At 39.3% G+C, this 16,554-nt stretch overlaps 1 long non-coding RNA gene across 1 annotated transcript in view; it reads right to left on the reverse strand.

The window, feature by feature from the left end:
- Nucleotides 1–1,229: 1,229 nt before the first annotated feature.
- Nucleotides 1,230–16,554, reverse strand: part of LOC108495748 — a 28,582-nt gene continuing 13,257 nt past the window's right edge. Inside the window, exon 3 of the long non-coding RNA XR_001874224.1 lies at nucleotides 1,230–1,685. This is a non-coding gene — a long non-coding RNA (uncharacterized LOC108495748). The remainder of the gene's footprint in view (nucleotides 1,686–16,554) is intronic.

The raw sequence follows: 16,554 nt of genomic DNA on the forward strand, positions 1-16,554 counted from the left end.
AAGGATAGAGGACAGTGGAGAAGCAGATTACATCAATCTTGTATCTTCTGGCTGTTCATAGGCTGTCTGAGGAGACCTGTTTTTTTTTTTTGATCAAGGCATCTTTTAGAAAGTGTCCCTTAGAATCCTTTGAAATGGGGCAGAATCCTCAAGAGCAAGGCTTAGGGGTATGAGTCCTCAAAGATGTGTGATCATCCAGCTCTTACTGAAATTTAGGTAATGCCTGTGTGTCTTTGGGAATATGTAGTTAAGTTTCTCAGTTCTGGGAGTGCATTCAAAGAAGGCTCCCAGTCCCATTAGCATAATTAGTGAAATATGTGCCTCACATTCTGCAGCCCAGCAAATGGTTGACCCCATTTGCTCCTCCTCTCTAGACCAGTCTTTATGAGGCCAGTTATACCAGCACCGACTGATTTTAATACATGTAGTTTATAAATGCTGTTACAATCTCCTAAAGTAAGCATATGAAAACCTCTGCTTTTTCTGTCACACATCTGTCAGCCAAAACAAAAAGATCTTACTTTACCAGTGTGATCTATTTCCAATGCATTATCAACCTTGTTATCACAATCATAAAGCAACCTCCAATATCACAGTGCATTTGTTGTGGTTTGAGTAGGAATATAGTCAGGTCACTGGCAAATGTTATTTTTGGCTTTGGGGTATATGGACCATTTTTTCAAGTGTAGGGAGTATGCTCATTATTTGATAGTGAAAGGCGAGTTCCTCTGTTGTGAGCAATCTTCTTTTTCTACCCAGAAAGAGGCACCAGTCTGAAAGTTACAGGTATCCTTGATTTGCTTACAAAACTAATCTGGCAAATACAGCAGATGACCAGCAGGGCCATCAGTAGCTGCCAGTAAAATATGTACACATCGTAGATAGATCTACCCTTCATACAGGCCTTATCTTCCTGCCAAGTCCCTGCCCACTGAGAAGTCTGGGCAATAGGAAAATATTTGCAGCATGCCCATGAAGCTATTTCAGTTCAGGGTGAAGTGCCAACTCCTCAATTAAGTACCTCTCACAGACAACACCCTCTTGCCAATCGCTTTCTGCTTGTAGATGCGGCAAGTGTTTTGTGTGCAAGCTTTCAAGATGTCCAATTCGGAAGTGCTGTCACAAAAGATAGCATTTCTGTAGCATGAAACAGCCCTGCCATGAAAAAGCTGCAAATAACCATATAAACTATAATAAAAATCATATCACGTAAACCCTAATTTCCTCTTAAAAATTATTTTGATATTGCTGTCATAATCTTTGTTGCTGGTATAAACAAATCACAATCTATCATTGGCACTGTTCCTGTTGTTTGTGAAAGACCCTTGCCTGCTGTGAGAAGGGGAAGGTATTCCCAGAACTTGGGATGGAGATGGAATTTCACCTGTGTACCTTGGAGCTGCTCCCTGAAGGTCTTTTTTCATTGTCAGGTTGGGAGGCACTGCAGAGCTATCTGCCAGTTTTGTCACAACTCAGAGGTGGCACAGCACTACCACAGTATCAAGACTTCAGTCCTAGCTGTGAATTTGTCCCTTTGAGTGGTTCACCATCACATAGTTTCAGTTCTGAAAAAGAGACTTGCCTCTTGCACCTTAACTGCAGTATTCCACAATTTGGTTGTCTGTATACATGCAGTTACCTCACAGGCTTACATGGTGCAACCACTTTCTTCCTGTGATGCACACCTGCAAAAAGAGAGGGTGCAAGTGGTGAACGACTAGTAGGAATGATCCTAGAAGGAAAGCTGAAATCTAAACAAAGTAATGGCCAAAGAGGATTTCTGTGCCAAGTCTATGGGGCTGCCCATGGGGCAAATCAGACACTGTAAACACTGAGCTCCTAAACTGTGGTCTACAAACTTGCATGTCTTCCTAGAAGTACCAATAGGAAATTCAGAACTGCATCTGAAACAAAGCATAGTAGTTGTACAGGTAAACAGCGTACATGTAGAGGTACAGATGCTAAGGAGCTGAGAAACTTCATTTTCTCCAATATCAGAATAAAATTACCTTCAACATTATAAAGGATGGCATGCCCAGGAACAATCATCCAGTTCATGGAGTCAAGGTGACATTTTAAATGGAATTTTTGTTTTGACAAGCCTTTTTATTCCTATAGCTCGGTATTTTACCTGATTTTATTCAGCTAGTAAAACACTGCCTTAGTATTCCAAATATTTTTATTATATTTGAATTTCAATTTGCATGTAAGCATGGCTTAACACTAATCAGGAATAAAAAATAAATCAGCTCTTAATATCAGCTACTTTTTTCTCACAACATAAAATATAAACATTAGAAATCTGAATAAATACATGCCAAATAAGTGATTGCGTACGTAGAGAATGTATCTTACTGATAATCAAAAAGAAGACCTAAGTTAATGTAGAGGCTATGTGCTGCTGCAAATGAACACTACATTGCCAATCAATGAGAATCCAACTTTTTTTGTGAAGTAACAAAAACATGGAAACGGAAAATGACAAACTATTCAAATCAGACATTACATAATTTAAACATAATTAAAAAAATTATTAATTGGTCTATTTTCAGACATGGTTTATGTGTGGATTTTTGGTAAGGAGGAAGGCAGGAAGGTATATTTTTGCACATTCCAAATCATTCAAGCTGTAAAGAATTCACATGGAGTTAAGTACTGGGGCCATGAACAGAGAAGGCTTTAGCTAAGCAGCCTGTCTATAGAAAAAGTGTATGGCTGAAGGAAAAAAAAAAAGGAAGTTCTACTGGATAGAAAAAAATAATTTTTAGCTTAAATGTCATTCTACAAATAAATGCAGCAGGAGTTTCAGTTGTGGAAGGATCTCCAGGAGTTTCAGTTGTGGAAGGATCTCAAGATTAAACCAGTAAATGTAAAACTTGGATTAAATTTTTGTGACTTCAGGAAGAGATACTTCCTTGATGTAGCTTGCATAGTGTTTGCATGAGCAATACTTGCACTATAGTAATTAAATTCAGTGGGAATTATGAATGCCTAAAGGAGAGCAGCTGCTTTACCCCTTACAAGGCCATCAGCTTTCAGCTATCTAGCTACAGAAATAAATGTAGCTCTGTCACTCTTGGTGGATATCTAGAGTGACCAGCTCTGGACTTCTTTATGCCACAGATACAACTACTTTCACGTTTCATCTCCCCCAACTACCTTCTTAAGAAGCTACTGTTTCAAATATCCTTTAAAGGATGAGTATTTTCTATTCTGGTTTACCTTGCTGGACTGTAAGAACTCACAGCAATACTTTCCTCCTTTATTATCTTTACTATTATCTCCATTTTTATTTCCTTTTACTCAACACAGCATCTAAGACTCTGAAAAACAGGTTTTTTTCCATAAACAGCTGGAGGATAACCAACGAAGGGTAGTAAGTGATATTTATAGAGACAACCTACGGTCATCATCTCATCATGATCTTCATCAAGGCAGCATCACTACATGTACATAGAAGGACAGAGATGAGCTTTTACTGGAAAGGAAATATCTGACTTTAGAGCAGAAAACTCTGCTCTAAAGTGATTTACAGTTGTAATGCAACAAGTGAGTCATACAGCCCAAAGAGCCAAGGAGGAATTTGCCAAATGGGAAATACAGGTGTACATTCCAGCCCTTGAAAATGGCTTTAATGAAGAAACCTTCAGTTAACCTATGGAGTTACTCTGAAGACACAGTTGTTCTAAGAGAAAGTGGGGGTTTGCACCCAGACCTGCCCTTTCCTTTTCCCATCCATTCAGGAAAGTGAGAATTTTCCTCTGGGTTCAAATTTGTGACTCAGGTACCTTTCCAGTCTTCGTCCTTGCACCTGATCTGAATGTTGCTGAGATTTCATGAATTTGAGTTCTGGCCGATTTCAGTCCCAGTCACAGTGTGATACATATCCAGGACTAAGCTTGGTTTGTCTAACCATTTGTTCTACTGGCTGCAAATCAAGGCACAGTGACAGGCCCTTTTAAATATGAAGTCTTAGAGTACTTAGAATACACTCAACATATAGAAAAAAAGAGAGATTTATTTATTATATAGAAAAAAAAAATCAAATAAACTCTCAAATATCAAACTATCCCAAGTTTACAAGTAGTGAGTGTGCTGAGGTGAGGGGATGGGAAAATAGCTCTCCCATGCACAAGGCAGCAGTAGAAAAACCTCTTCCCAAGAATCTGAATTACAATGAGAGCAAAATCAAGTTGACACATAGAGGCCATGATCCCCAAATGAAATGGGAGTCACAGCGAAAGCACTGTATAAATAATTATTTTCAGTTTCACAAATAAAAGGGTGCAGCCCAGAAAGCAGTGATAAAAAAGACAGAAATTTTTCAGTATTAGAGAAAGTAAGCAGAAGAAGATGTAATTTATTGGAGGAGATTTTTTGAGTAAAGCAGTTTTTACATTTTCCATAATGTACCTTTCTTTTGTATGTATTTTTCCCCTTCATCTTGTCTCCCATTTTTGTCATTAAAGTCCTTCCCTTAAGTAATTGCTGCAGTACTCCCTAAAAAAATGCTTTTACCAATTATTAGCAAAGTTACAGTATTATCATAGCCTTAAACTGGCCAAAGAACTGAACAGCTTGCCAGGGGAAAAACAGAGGTAAATGCCAGAAGACATTAACAAAAGAAAGCGGAAGCACAGTCAAAGTACAAAGGATGAGCTCTGCAAATCTCTCTTCTCATCACACAGTAAATGTTTATTTTTTTTTTTAACTGCTCCTAGATCTTTTTTTGGTCTTAAGATCCCTGTCCACGTGTTCTTTCTGACGTGGTATGTAACCTACTTCAGTGAACACTTTGGCACCACCATCACTTTAATCATGTTAGCCCAGGCAAATTCCATCTAAAGAGAGATAATACCTCCATGTAAACACTTTCAAGATCTGGCCTTTGGTTTTGGTTTTGAACTGTCATATGTAATTGAAGGAGAAGCATCTTAAAAGGTGGCTTTGGAATAGATTGTCAGAACGGAGGATAAAAAAAATTGTGTATGTTGGTGTTTGTTCTTATTTTCTTTTAATTAATGACCAATATGTTTGTAACTACTAGCTGATTTTTCTCTTTGCATGGTGATAGCTTTTTTAATTGGTCTTTAAATACTGACTTATAAAGGCCCTCTACTGAAAGGCTTATCCTTGACATACTTTAAGCAAAATAAGTAATAGGAGAATTTTCTAACCTACTGCTACGTGAGTATTCAGAATTAGAAAAAAATAGCAGTGCAGTGGTAGAACTAATGTGTGCAATGTGTTTCCAAAGAAGGTTTTAAAGCATACAAATATAATCTGTGGGAATAAAGGTAGATTGTTCATCATCCATGTTATTAAAAACGGAGAAAAGGAAATAAAAGCTCAGGGATTCATAAAAATATAAAACCCCTCCTACTTTTGGAAGCAGGACCTTTTAAAAGAGAAACTTTTTTTCCATTAAAAAGATTTTTTATACATCTGATGTGGCAGACCCATGAGTTTTAATAGGCCATTATAGCAAGAGGATATCTATTAAATAAAAATGATTTCTCAAGAAGTGGTAATATGGTGCTGTTCAGAAAAGAGGAAGGCAGCCAACCTCTGGTTCTATGCTTTGTCTCAGAAATGTCTGGTTTTCCTAGCTTTAGGAGATACATGACAAAATCTTACAGCTCAGACCTGTAGGGCATATTTCACATATTGCAGGAGACAATGGGTGGAGAAAGTCTTGAAGAGGTTCATAGCTAGGAAGTTACAATGGCTGTCCAGGGGCCTTCCTGCCCCATTGCAGGATGAAGATAAAACTGGTCTGAATGTCCTGCTGAGCCCTGGGGAGTCTTCAAGATGGTGGCACCGGCAGCCTCAGGTGGCTCACTCCTTTTTGCATCTGACACTGAAACCAATACAAGAGGAGGCTCTAAGAGCCTTCCTCCACAGCCCTGCTAGAACAAGACGTCCTTAGATTTAGGACCTTTTGACAGGGAAAATTACTCTTGTTTACAGCAACTTGACTAGCAAGGGAGCAGGCAGAAAAGAATCCTATTATCACAACTTTCTCCTAGTTCACTGGTATTGAAATTTCTCTCTTTTGGGGAAAGGCTGTCTATACAAGGCTCTCGGAACTTTCCATCAGAAGGTGCAGACCTTATTGAGTGAAACCTGGCTCCATTTATTTGCAGCTATTTGAGCAAGGAAAATCCAAACAACTTTGATCTCAACGACTAATTTGCCATTATAGGTAACATTTTCTTTCAATACAGTATAGGATGAAGAAATTAGGAAGAGGGAAATCTAGGGGAAGAATACTTAATCACAAGTGGGAGATTGAAAAGCAGTTGAGGTTTCAGCCAGGTGGGCCTGTCTGCAGCTGAGAAGAGAAGGTTGTTTGGAGACTTCATAGCAACCTTCAAGTATTTGGAAGGTTGGGGGATCTACAGGGAAGCCAGAAAGGGACTACTCATCAAGAACTGTAGTGATAGAGCAAGGAACAATGTGTTCAAACTGAAAGAGGAGAAATTCAGGTTAGATATATGTAAGAAATTCTTTACTGTGAGGATGGTGAGTCACTGGAACAGGTTGCCCAGAGAAGTTGTGGATGCCCCATCCCTGGAGGGCAGGGTTCAAGGCCAGGTTGGATGGGGCTTTGAGCAACCTGATCTAATGGAAGGTGTCCCTGCTTGTGGCAGGAGGGTTGGAACTAGATGATCTTAAAGTTCCTTCCAACCCAAACCATTCCATGATTCTATGTACAGCAGTGGCTGTTCTGAATCAAACAGCAGACAATCTGAAATTGCTCTCTGATTTTGCCATTGCACTGAACTATGGCATCATTGACTTTCCTTCTACTCAAGCAGTTAGCTGAAATTAATCGCTAAACCATTGGCAATCATCTCATGGATATTTACGAGGACTGGAAAAGAGAAGTAGTAGGCATTCAGCTCCAAAGAGAAGTCAGAGATGACAGACTCATCAGTCTAACTTCATGCCCTTGAGAATTTTGCCATAAAACACCAGAGAATGAATGTGTGAGGGCCGAGATAAAACACTGATAAGTGTCCACCCACAACCTGCCCCCTCCCTGCCCCCAGTCTGTCATTACATGAACAAGTCTAATTTTCTTCTTTAAGAGGATAACTAGCGTATCAAAGGAGGGACAAATTGTAGATGTATAGATAGAAAATAACCACCTATGTAGCAATGCAGCAGAAAAGTGTGTGAGAACATAAACAGTTTACAAACTACAGATGAGTCAACTAAATAGTGTCATTCTGGGATGAATGAGCAGGCCTGTTATATTTTAAAAAAGGGAAGTAATTATTCTGCTCTATTTGATCCCTTTAAAGACTCAGTTTGAAAATTTTGTCCTATTGGCAGATGTTAGAAAACACAAATTAAAGCAAAGCTTAAGGAATTAATTTTTTCACTTAAAAGAAAAGGTTACAAGTAGAGATTTTAACAATTTTCCCATGCATGAATAGATCTTATAAAAATGTATGCTCATCTCTTCTCCATCCTTACAACAATAATGTATTTCATATGTTAAACATATCTTCCTTGCTGCTTTATTTTCAGAATTTGATTATATAAATATTTATGTTTAAAAATATTGATTTATGCATAGCAGTGGCTGTTCTGGATCAACCAGTAGATAATCTGCAATTGCACATATATATATATATATAGCATATATAAAAGATATATATGTATAAGAGTGCTGTATAATTGCCTTCATTAAAGCTTTTCAAGAAAATGCAAAAATACTGTTGTGGTTGGTCTAAAACCACTTTAGCTGGGTTTAATACATGGAGTTGGACTATACTATCTCCTGAAGTCCTTTCTGGCTCTGCAGTCATACATTTCATTAATTCTGTTCTAGAACATCTTTTAGACAGAAAACTCTTTGAGGCAGAGTATGTCATCATTGTGTTTGTGCACTGTCTGTAACAATTATGTCTATATAGTACATCTGTCTGCAGAATTATCTAGAGAGTAGTCAAGAACTAATGCTGCAGATCACAAAAGCCAGTGTCATGGCAAGTAGTACACTGTAAAAGGTGAAGTGTATATACCTAGGGTGGTTATCTAAGTAAGAAATGTATTTTTGTTTTTTTGCTTATATTTTCTGGTATGGATATGTACACATACAGATCTTTATATTATAGTCTTAATCTGTATAACTCTTTTTTTTTCCTTGGCTTTATCATCATTTAGCTAGCATAATACTATTAACAGTGTTTTTGCAAAGGTCTAATTTAATTGGTTGGCATGCTATGGAAAACAAAATTGTTCTAATTTTCCCAAAGTTTCCCTACAGCCTTTGATCCAACCTTATATGATTAGAGCTGGGTACAGAGAATTTTCCTGTCTCATAAAACATACAAACAACAAAAGTGTTATTCCACAGTACAAAACTTCCACCAGCTTTCACAGCAAACCCAAACCCCTAACCAACTAACTGCAAACACCTTCAGCCCTACAGGAAGATCATGCTACAGTAGGACCCCTTCCCAACAGCCCAACAGCTTCCTCCTTACTGCACTCACATGGGGTGAAGGGTACTTGTGTAGGAATGCCTCTTTTACTTTCATCAGACCAGCACATTAAAGCTCCCTGTATTGTATTTTAAAAGGGCCTGGTTGCCGCCTCCAGCTGGGCTTCACCTTCTGAATAAAAATGTAAGAAAATGCTTATAGCAGAACAGTTGGAAAGACAGATGGAGAGAACCTGACAGCCCACAAGGAGAAGAGCAATCCATGAAGAACTCGTGTCTAGCTGTTAAAGTAAGCATGACCTACTAGGCTTTCTAACCTGGGGATTTTGGCCTTATGAATGTGGATTACCAGTACTGGTTTGTTTTAGAAAAGTTTTCTTGATTACCTATTACTGTTTCTACTAAAATCCCAACTCTAGGAGAGGCATAGGTCACAGAATTTAGCGGAGGTGTGGGTGTTCCCAAACTCAGAAATGAGAGGAGTTGCAAAAGTCACATGAAGAGCTGGATTCATTGCACACCTGCAGAGGCTGTGTAAAGTCCTGAGCCTACATAAAAAACTGTTGACACAAACCTTGCCACTCTGACAGGCGTGTGAAGCCTGGAAACTGAACATGGAGAAGCCTTGTTCAAGAGAGGGGAAGCTGCTCTGAGAGGCAAAAATTCACCTTCAGGCAGAAATCCAGCTAAGACAAGAGCCTTTGCTCAGAGTCACAGACTGGACAGTCAGTTGGAGGAAGTTTTGACTGTTTAGAGAGTTGGGATGCATCTGAGTAACTATGGATGTCAACATCTTAAGTGTCAAAAGGGGTATGCACATGAATTATCTAACATAGTCTTCCTATACATTCAATAGACCACTGCACTACTGTCTCTTTTCCTTTTCCTTTGTGGTGGTAGTGGTGGGTTGACCCTGGCTGGATGCCAGGTGTCCACCAAAGCCACTCTGTTGCTCCCCTCATCAGCTGGACAGGGGGAGAGCAAATACAAACAAAAGGCTCATGGGTCGAGACAAGGGCAGGGAGAGATCACCCAACAATTACTGTTGTGGCCAAAACAGACTCAACTTTGGGAAATTAGTTTAATTTATTGACAGTCAAATCAGAGAAGGGTAATGAGAAATAAAACAAAATCTTAAAAAACACCTTTCCCCAATCCCTCCCTTGTTCCCAGTCCTAATTTTACTCTCAAATTCTCTGCCTCCTCCCATCCTGGCAGTGCAGGGGAATGGGGAATGGGGGCTGTAGCCAGTTCATCACATGTTGTCCCTGCCACATCTTCTACCTCACACTCTTCCCCTGCTTCAGTGTGGAGTCCCTCCCATGGGAGACAGTCCTCCACAAACTTCTTCAGCATGAGTCCTTCCCATGGGCTGCCATTCTTCATGAACTGCTACAGCATGGATCTCCTCCATGGGGTGCAGTCCCTCAGAAACAGACTGCCCCAGCATGTGTCCCCCAGGGGGTCACAAGTCCTGCCAGAAAACCTGCTTCAGCACAGAACTTCCCACAGGGACACAGCCTCCTTCAGAGCATCTACCTACTCCGGCATGGGGTCCTCCACAGGCTGCAGATGGATCTGTGCTCCACTGCAGACTTCCATGGGCTGCAGGGGCACATCCTGCCTCACCATGGTCTGCACCACAGGCTGCAGGGAAATCTCTGCTCCAGTGGCTGGAACACCTCCTCTTCCTCCTTCTCCACTGACCTGGGTGCCCGAAGACTTGTTTCTTTCACATATTCTCACTTCTCTCTCCGGCTGCAGAGAGACAAGTTTTTCCCCCACTTCTTAACTATGTTATCTCAGAGGTGCCACCAAGCATTGCTGATGGGCTCAGCCTTGGCCAGTGGCAGCTCTCCAGCATTGGCTCTTCAGACACAAAGAAAAGCTTCCAGCAGCTTCTTGCAGTAGCCCATCCCCCATCCCCCTCACACTTTGCCATTCAAACCCAACACAGTGATTCATCACACATCACCTGGAAGTTTCACTGAGCTAATCACCTTGTACCCTCCTTACCATCAGTGGAGAGAAATACATATTTCCAGGTTGTGATTCATCCCATCTTAGATGTGCATCTTACACATCTTCCCCTGGCATGACTCTGCAGGTTGGAAACACAGAGTGTGAGTGTGCCCTTGTAACTGGTTCAAGGAGGTGGCTCAGTGCATGGCCAGTGGCTGAAACTCAGACACTGACTGCAGATTGAAATGAGGATCTTGTGGTTTCTGGGGAACATTCAAACTGAAATTTTGCACCTTCGTGAATTTAGCTCATGTTCCCTTCTCATACCCTGTCTGGTTTGAGAAATAAAACCAGATGCTTTTTAGACTGCAGATGGCAGGGAGAGATGTACAGAAAATGAAAGTAAGTTGTGGATGAATATTTAGATAGTCCTGCCGTACTTCATGCATGTGTCAGTGGCCAGACAGTGAAATCAGCTGGCAGTGGGCTGTAGGAGCGCACTTGCAGTACACTGACTACTGCCTGTTTTGACTCCAGAGCTGAAAATATTAATGAAAACCTCCTAGTCACAAAACAGGCTACATGCCATAAACAAAAGTTCCTTTTTCTACTAGTGTAGCATCAAGGTTTTCCAGCAAAGATCAACCTAAAATATTGTCTTAGGACTTGCAGATTAAGGTGTTAATCATACAGATAAAGAATTATATAAATAACACAAAAGAAATTCCCTGGTTTAGTGGGAAAGTCTGCATGGCCCTTATGGATTAGAATGTGCTGGAAATTCACAGGTGATACCACAAATTCATTCCTGTGAAAACAGCAAGCAGTTTTCTTATGAACAGCAGAGTAGCATGAGATAATGATGTATGCAGAGCTAATAAATTTCTTAGACATTTTATGGGCAGTATATGAAACTTTTGCAATAGTTTCTGTGTTGAAGAAATCAGGGTACAGTGGATGAGCAGCAGATCACATACAGAATTAGATGGGGCTGTCAGTAATCATTTTTGTACCAGCAAGAGTGTCTCGGAATTTCAAACAGCTATCCATGTATGCACATGTATTTGCATATAGAAATGTTTACCAAAGATATATTACATTCTGTATATGACATGGGTTTCCCTCTAGAAAAAACATTACTTGGTGCATTCTTAGATATTTTTGCAAAAGGTCTTCTAAAAGCTCTTCCACTTTGGTTTTATAAAAGGAACAAGGCAGACTATAATGTTGTAGTTTAAACAGCATATTTAATCCATTTGCATATCAGTTCATGGTAAAATGAATTTTGCTGACATTCTTATATGACTTTTCCCCATTTTAAATTTCGACTTTTTGGACACCCTCTGGTCTGATGGGAGTGCTGACTGTTGAGAGAAATGTCATGGTGCAGAGAATAATTATCCAGCACAGTGAGACAGAGGCATTAACAATACTCAGCCCCGTAAAGTGAATCAGATCTCCAAACTATGAAGCTGATTTAAAAATCATAGCATTTTACCACAGTTCATTCTGGGAAGGGGGACTTGGCCTTATTTTTTACCTCTTAGGATTTGTGGTTTTCTACCTATTTCTGTAGTTTTAAAAGCAGTTAGCCTACTTTTTTTTTTTTTTTTTAAATTTAAGATGGAAGTGGAGTGTTTCGGAGACCTCTGGAAATTTAAATCAAGAGATTTCATTTAATGAAATTCATGCAATTGGGACCAGCATCAGGATCCTACCTTCTCTCCAACTCAATAAAGACCCAGAAAGGGCAAAACCATCTGGTTTTTATATTAGGTTTTCACCTTCTGGAATAAATCCTGGAATAAATCTAGTTCTGATTTTCAGCTCTAGCTCAGCTTCCACTGCAGTAAATGAAACAGCTTCTGCTGATTTCAATGAGCTAGGACAGTAATGTCCTCATAATGTCCTCATAGTAATGTTCTTTAGTCACATCTCTGCGTTCAGAAAAAGTTCAGTACTTCGTGACAATTCCTAATGCATTTTAAATATGGGCAACCTAGTGGAATAAAGAACCTTAATGTCAAATCTAACCAGGCACACAAAAGTGCCTCAATCAACTTTTTTTTTAGGTCAATAGGAACCTTCCATTCACTTCACTGGGCATTGAATCAAGCCAGATAAATCAAAGCCATAAATTTAAAATCTGAATGTAATGTAAATAAAACTGATAGCCTTGGGAAGAGGTCATAGGTAGTAAGCTTCATACCTTGCCAAGCCAAAATTCAAAGGGCATGTGCACAGCAATACAAAAAAATCTAGCCAAAGTGCATCTAAGTCCCTGGGAGAGTTACTTTGATGCTGAAAGCATAAATTAGTAGATTTGAATATAGCAGTAAATAAAATTTAAATTATCAGATGTATCTTTAAGACATATAATATGTAAAAAATAATAGATGCATCTTTTGTCCAGGTTGCTGCTGCAAGAAATATGTTTCTGAAAGTTCTATGGAAATAATATCAGCAGCTCTGGATGCAGTCTCTATTACCACATTCAATCAAAAATGACTCAAAGCAGGACTTGTGTAATGTCAATAACAGATGTGTCAAATCAGGGCTTGCAAAAACTCTACAGAAATTACATTTATTAAGACTGAATTCTGTTAATGACACTGCATAGGGCTGCATTTGGCAAACAGTACAGATAAAATGTAGGGATTGTGCACTGGCAGTTTGTCTGCTTTGTCCTGCTGTTATTCAGGTATGCCCACAGCTTTCCTCATCTCAGTGCTGACATGTTTTTTGTTTCTGGTGTCCTTCCTTTTGAACAGAGCTAATGGTGATGATAACAACAGTACCATATGGTTCCAGTCTAGATGTGGTCTGAGTGACCCTAGTCCACAAAAAAAAAGGGCAAATGGAAACTGCTGCCACCACAAACTGAGATACTACTGTGCCTGGTGATAGGTGCCAGCATTGCTAGTCATTTTGCCAAAATGTCTAAGTACCCATAAAATGTCTACATGTGACCAGAGAAGATGAGTATGCCACCAATAATTCTAGGGATTCTTTATAGAAGCAATGAATAATGTTTCAACTTTGAGTGTCTGGTTTTTCTCACTCACATTTCACTTTCTTCAAAGCTTTGTTTTGGACCAGGCTGTTTCTGCTAATGCTTCATTGTTCTGTGGGAAAGCTGGGAGTTTCAGTTACTATTGCAAATGTTTATTCAGGTCTGCAAGTGTTAATGAAGATCTTGCAATGACTCATGAAAGCTCAGAACGTGATTCATCTAACCTCTACACAAAATTCTTTCAGAGCCAGGTCTCCCAGATTGAGAATGTTTTGTCCTAAGCTCTCACTCACTGTATTGCCAGGCTTTGAGATCTGATTCATTCTCTTTTAACTTGAATGGCTGTCAAAGTGATAAGATAAAATTTAGCTTTTAAAGTAGTTATTAATGCAGTAATATTATCACCTCAATGTATTCCTAGTTATTTCTTCCTGAAATTTATCCTCCAGATTAGTATTCCACTTTCCTTCTGGCCTAGTCATGTTTTACACTCAGAATATAATGTTCTCCATGACTCATATTCCAGGCAAAATGCCATTCATCCTAATAGAGTGAAACAGAGTGTATTTTCCTCCTATTAATTGTTCAGACCACTTTCTGTACTTTCAAATAAATCTTATTTTTCCTAACATCTTCTAGCTGAGGACCTCATTATACTTTACAGTTTCATAGATTAGACCCTGTAAATTCACTATGAAGCATGTAAATACTAAGACTTCTTTTGAAATGGAAAATTCAGATATGGATAGCTTATAAAATTTGTTGATGGTTATAAACTGGTAGATGAGCTGTGATCTGGTTAAATATATCTTTATTCCTTAGCCTGAGCTTGACTTCTAATTACTTGGTACATAAACAGAGTTTCTTAGGTGAACATGTATGCAAAACACACTTCCGGAGGTGAAAATTCTGACATGGTCTGTATCACATAGCCAGTTTAAATTTAAGTTAGAGAGTTAGGAAACACAGTTCTGACACCCATGGCCATTTTACAGATCTATAATAGTACTGTATTGTAGGTTGAAAATACTAATGTCTGTACCATAAAATGTCTTTATTTCTGTAAGCATCTTGCCAAGTCTAGAGAATGAACATTCTTTTGACCCTGAACATCAATCTATGAGCAGTAGCTGTTTATCTCATCCATTCCTGATAGCTTTTGGAGAAGAAGTATGGTGGATCTATTTCTAACCTCATACTGGGAGTGATGGGATTGACCTAGCATTAGGTACTATTCAGGCATATCCATATAGGGGATCTGTTTTTATTTTTCCTTTTTTCTTGCCTCCTAAAAAAAAGGGTTCAATTAAAACCACTTATTTGATGGTTTGCTTGCTAGTGGGAAAGTTTTGCTTATTGGGCACTGCAGAAGGATCATTTAGTTTAAAGACTTCTCGCTTTGGATTTGAGTTTAATGCTGTGTACGTGGTTTTGCAAAGACACTTAGAAACTGAAGTCAGCCTTTTAAAGCTTTTCAGGCTGTGGCAGATGATCTACTGTGACAATGTTAGGAAACAAGACTCTGGCTGTGAAGAAGTGCTTAAGGGCAGGACTGCTCAGCATCTGGGCAACAAGGCTGCGTTTGGCCCACAAATGCAGTAGTGCTCTCCAGCTTGTGCTCATTCCCAGATCACATGAATTGTAGTCATGTGTCAGTAGGACTCGCCTGTGTACTCAGGGCTTCTCTGAGTAACTGCACAGGAAGTTATAAACTCATATTTGTTTCATAAGCAAAGCAAAGCAAAGCTAAATCCCGAAATATTTCACTACTAACTGCTTTCCAATTTTTAATGGCAACTGTGAGTCTTCTCTGAAACTTCTCAGTGTCCACATCGAAATTAGTGGAGATCAATCATACTAATGTCAAATAGGCCCCTTCACTTTTGATTTATAAATACATTTATGGATTGCATTAGCACTGTTGGCTACAGAATCAGAGCAGAAGCTGAATGCTCAGTAGACAATCCACATTACTCATTGCCAAATCCTTTCCAATGTCACGTCTTCACAGGACTGATTGTTCAGCCTTCACCTGTTGTCTTAAATATGAGGGGTATGCTTTCATCCTAGATGTACGACCTTATATTTGATTACATTTGCTGTTTGTGTCTGGTTGACCATGCCACCCAGATTATTCTGTATTATTGATCTGTCTTCACTCTTCACAACTCCTTAAGCTTTGTTGTATCTCTAAACATCGTCATATGTTGGGCATAGATATGCTGTTGTTTACGTTGGGTATGTTTGTCTGTCCTATGCACCCTCCCACCATGGCTTCTGTACACAAGTTTGTTGAGGCAGCATAGTTCTGGTAAATGCAAGATGTACAAATAACAGAGACACGGTGCCTTCTGTTTGCTCAGTCAGCTTTGTGGTGTGCTACAGCACTTAGTTTCTAAGTCCTATGGACTGGGCCTCACTCTGTGAACCTGTAAGCCTATTGGGATGAGGCACCTGTGGTCTTGCAGGCCAGTCATCTAGAAATAATTTTATTTGTTTATATACGTGATGTTGACACAAAAGAAACAGAGACAGCACTGTGTAGGCATCACAGCCAAGTTTCTTTGAAGCACTTTGTACCAGTCACTGTAAGAGAAAAGGTTTTGAACTAGATGAATCTGGACCTGACCATGCTGATAACATCCCTGTATTGAAACTTCATTTCTGGCTTGCTGTCGTCTTTGGGGACTCCAACACTAATTTACGTGTGACTTGGGTTACTTGGGTTAGTATCATCTTGTACAATTTTTTTTTTCCTGTCACTTCCTAGGTAATGAGACATTTTAACAATAGATTTTGAACTAATTCACAGAACTACAGAGAGACCAAACTATGCCAGTATTGCCAGTAAAAGGAACATTTTTTGTCAACTTTCTCTATGTGTGGACCGTTGGCACCATCTAGTGTTTGAAAATATAGACCAACTCTACACCACTGGGTACAGAGCATTACTGCAAATATGTTTCGGGCATAATATAAACAAATGGTGCACTGAACCATCACCTAATTAATTTCACACAATTATGTTTTTCCAGTTACAAAATACAAATGTAGCAGACCAGGATACAGAAAAGACTTTCTATGCTCGTGATTTCCAATCCCTTCTCTCCCATGATGTTAC

This window comes from Lepidothrix coronata, unplaced genomic scaffold (assembly GCF_001604755.1).
Source record: "Lepidothrix coronata isolate B3197 unplaced genomic scaffold, Lepidothrix_coronata-1.0 Scaffold33, whole genome shotgun sequence".
Taxonomy (NCBI): Eukaryota; Metazoa; Chordata; class Aves; order Passeriformes; family Pipridae; genus Lepidothrix; species Lepidothrix coronata.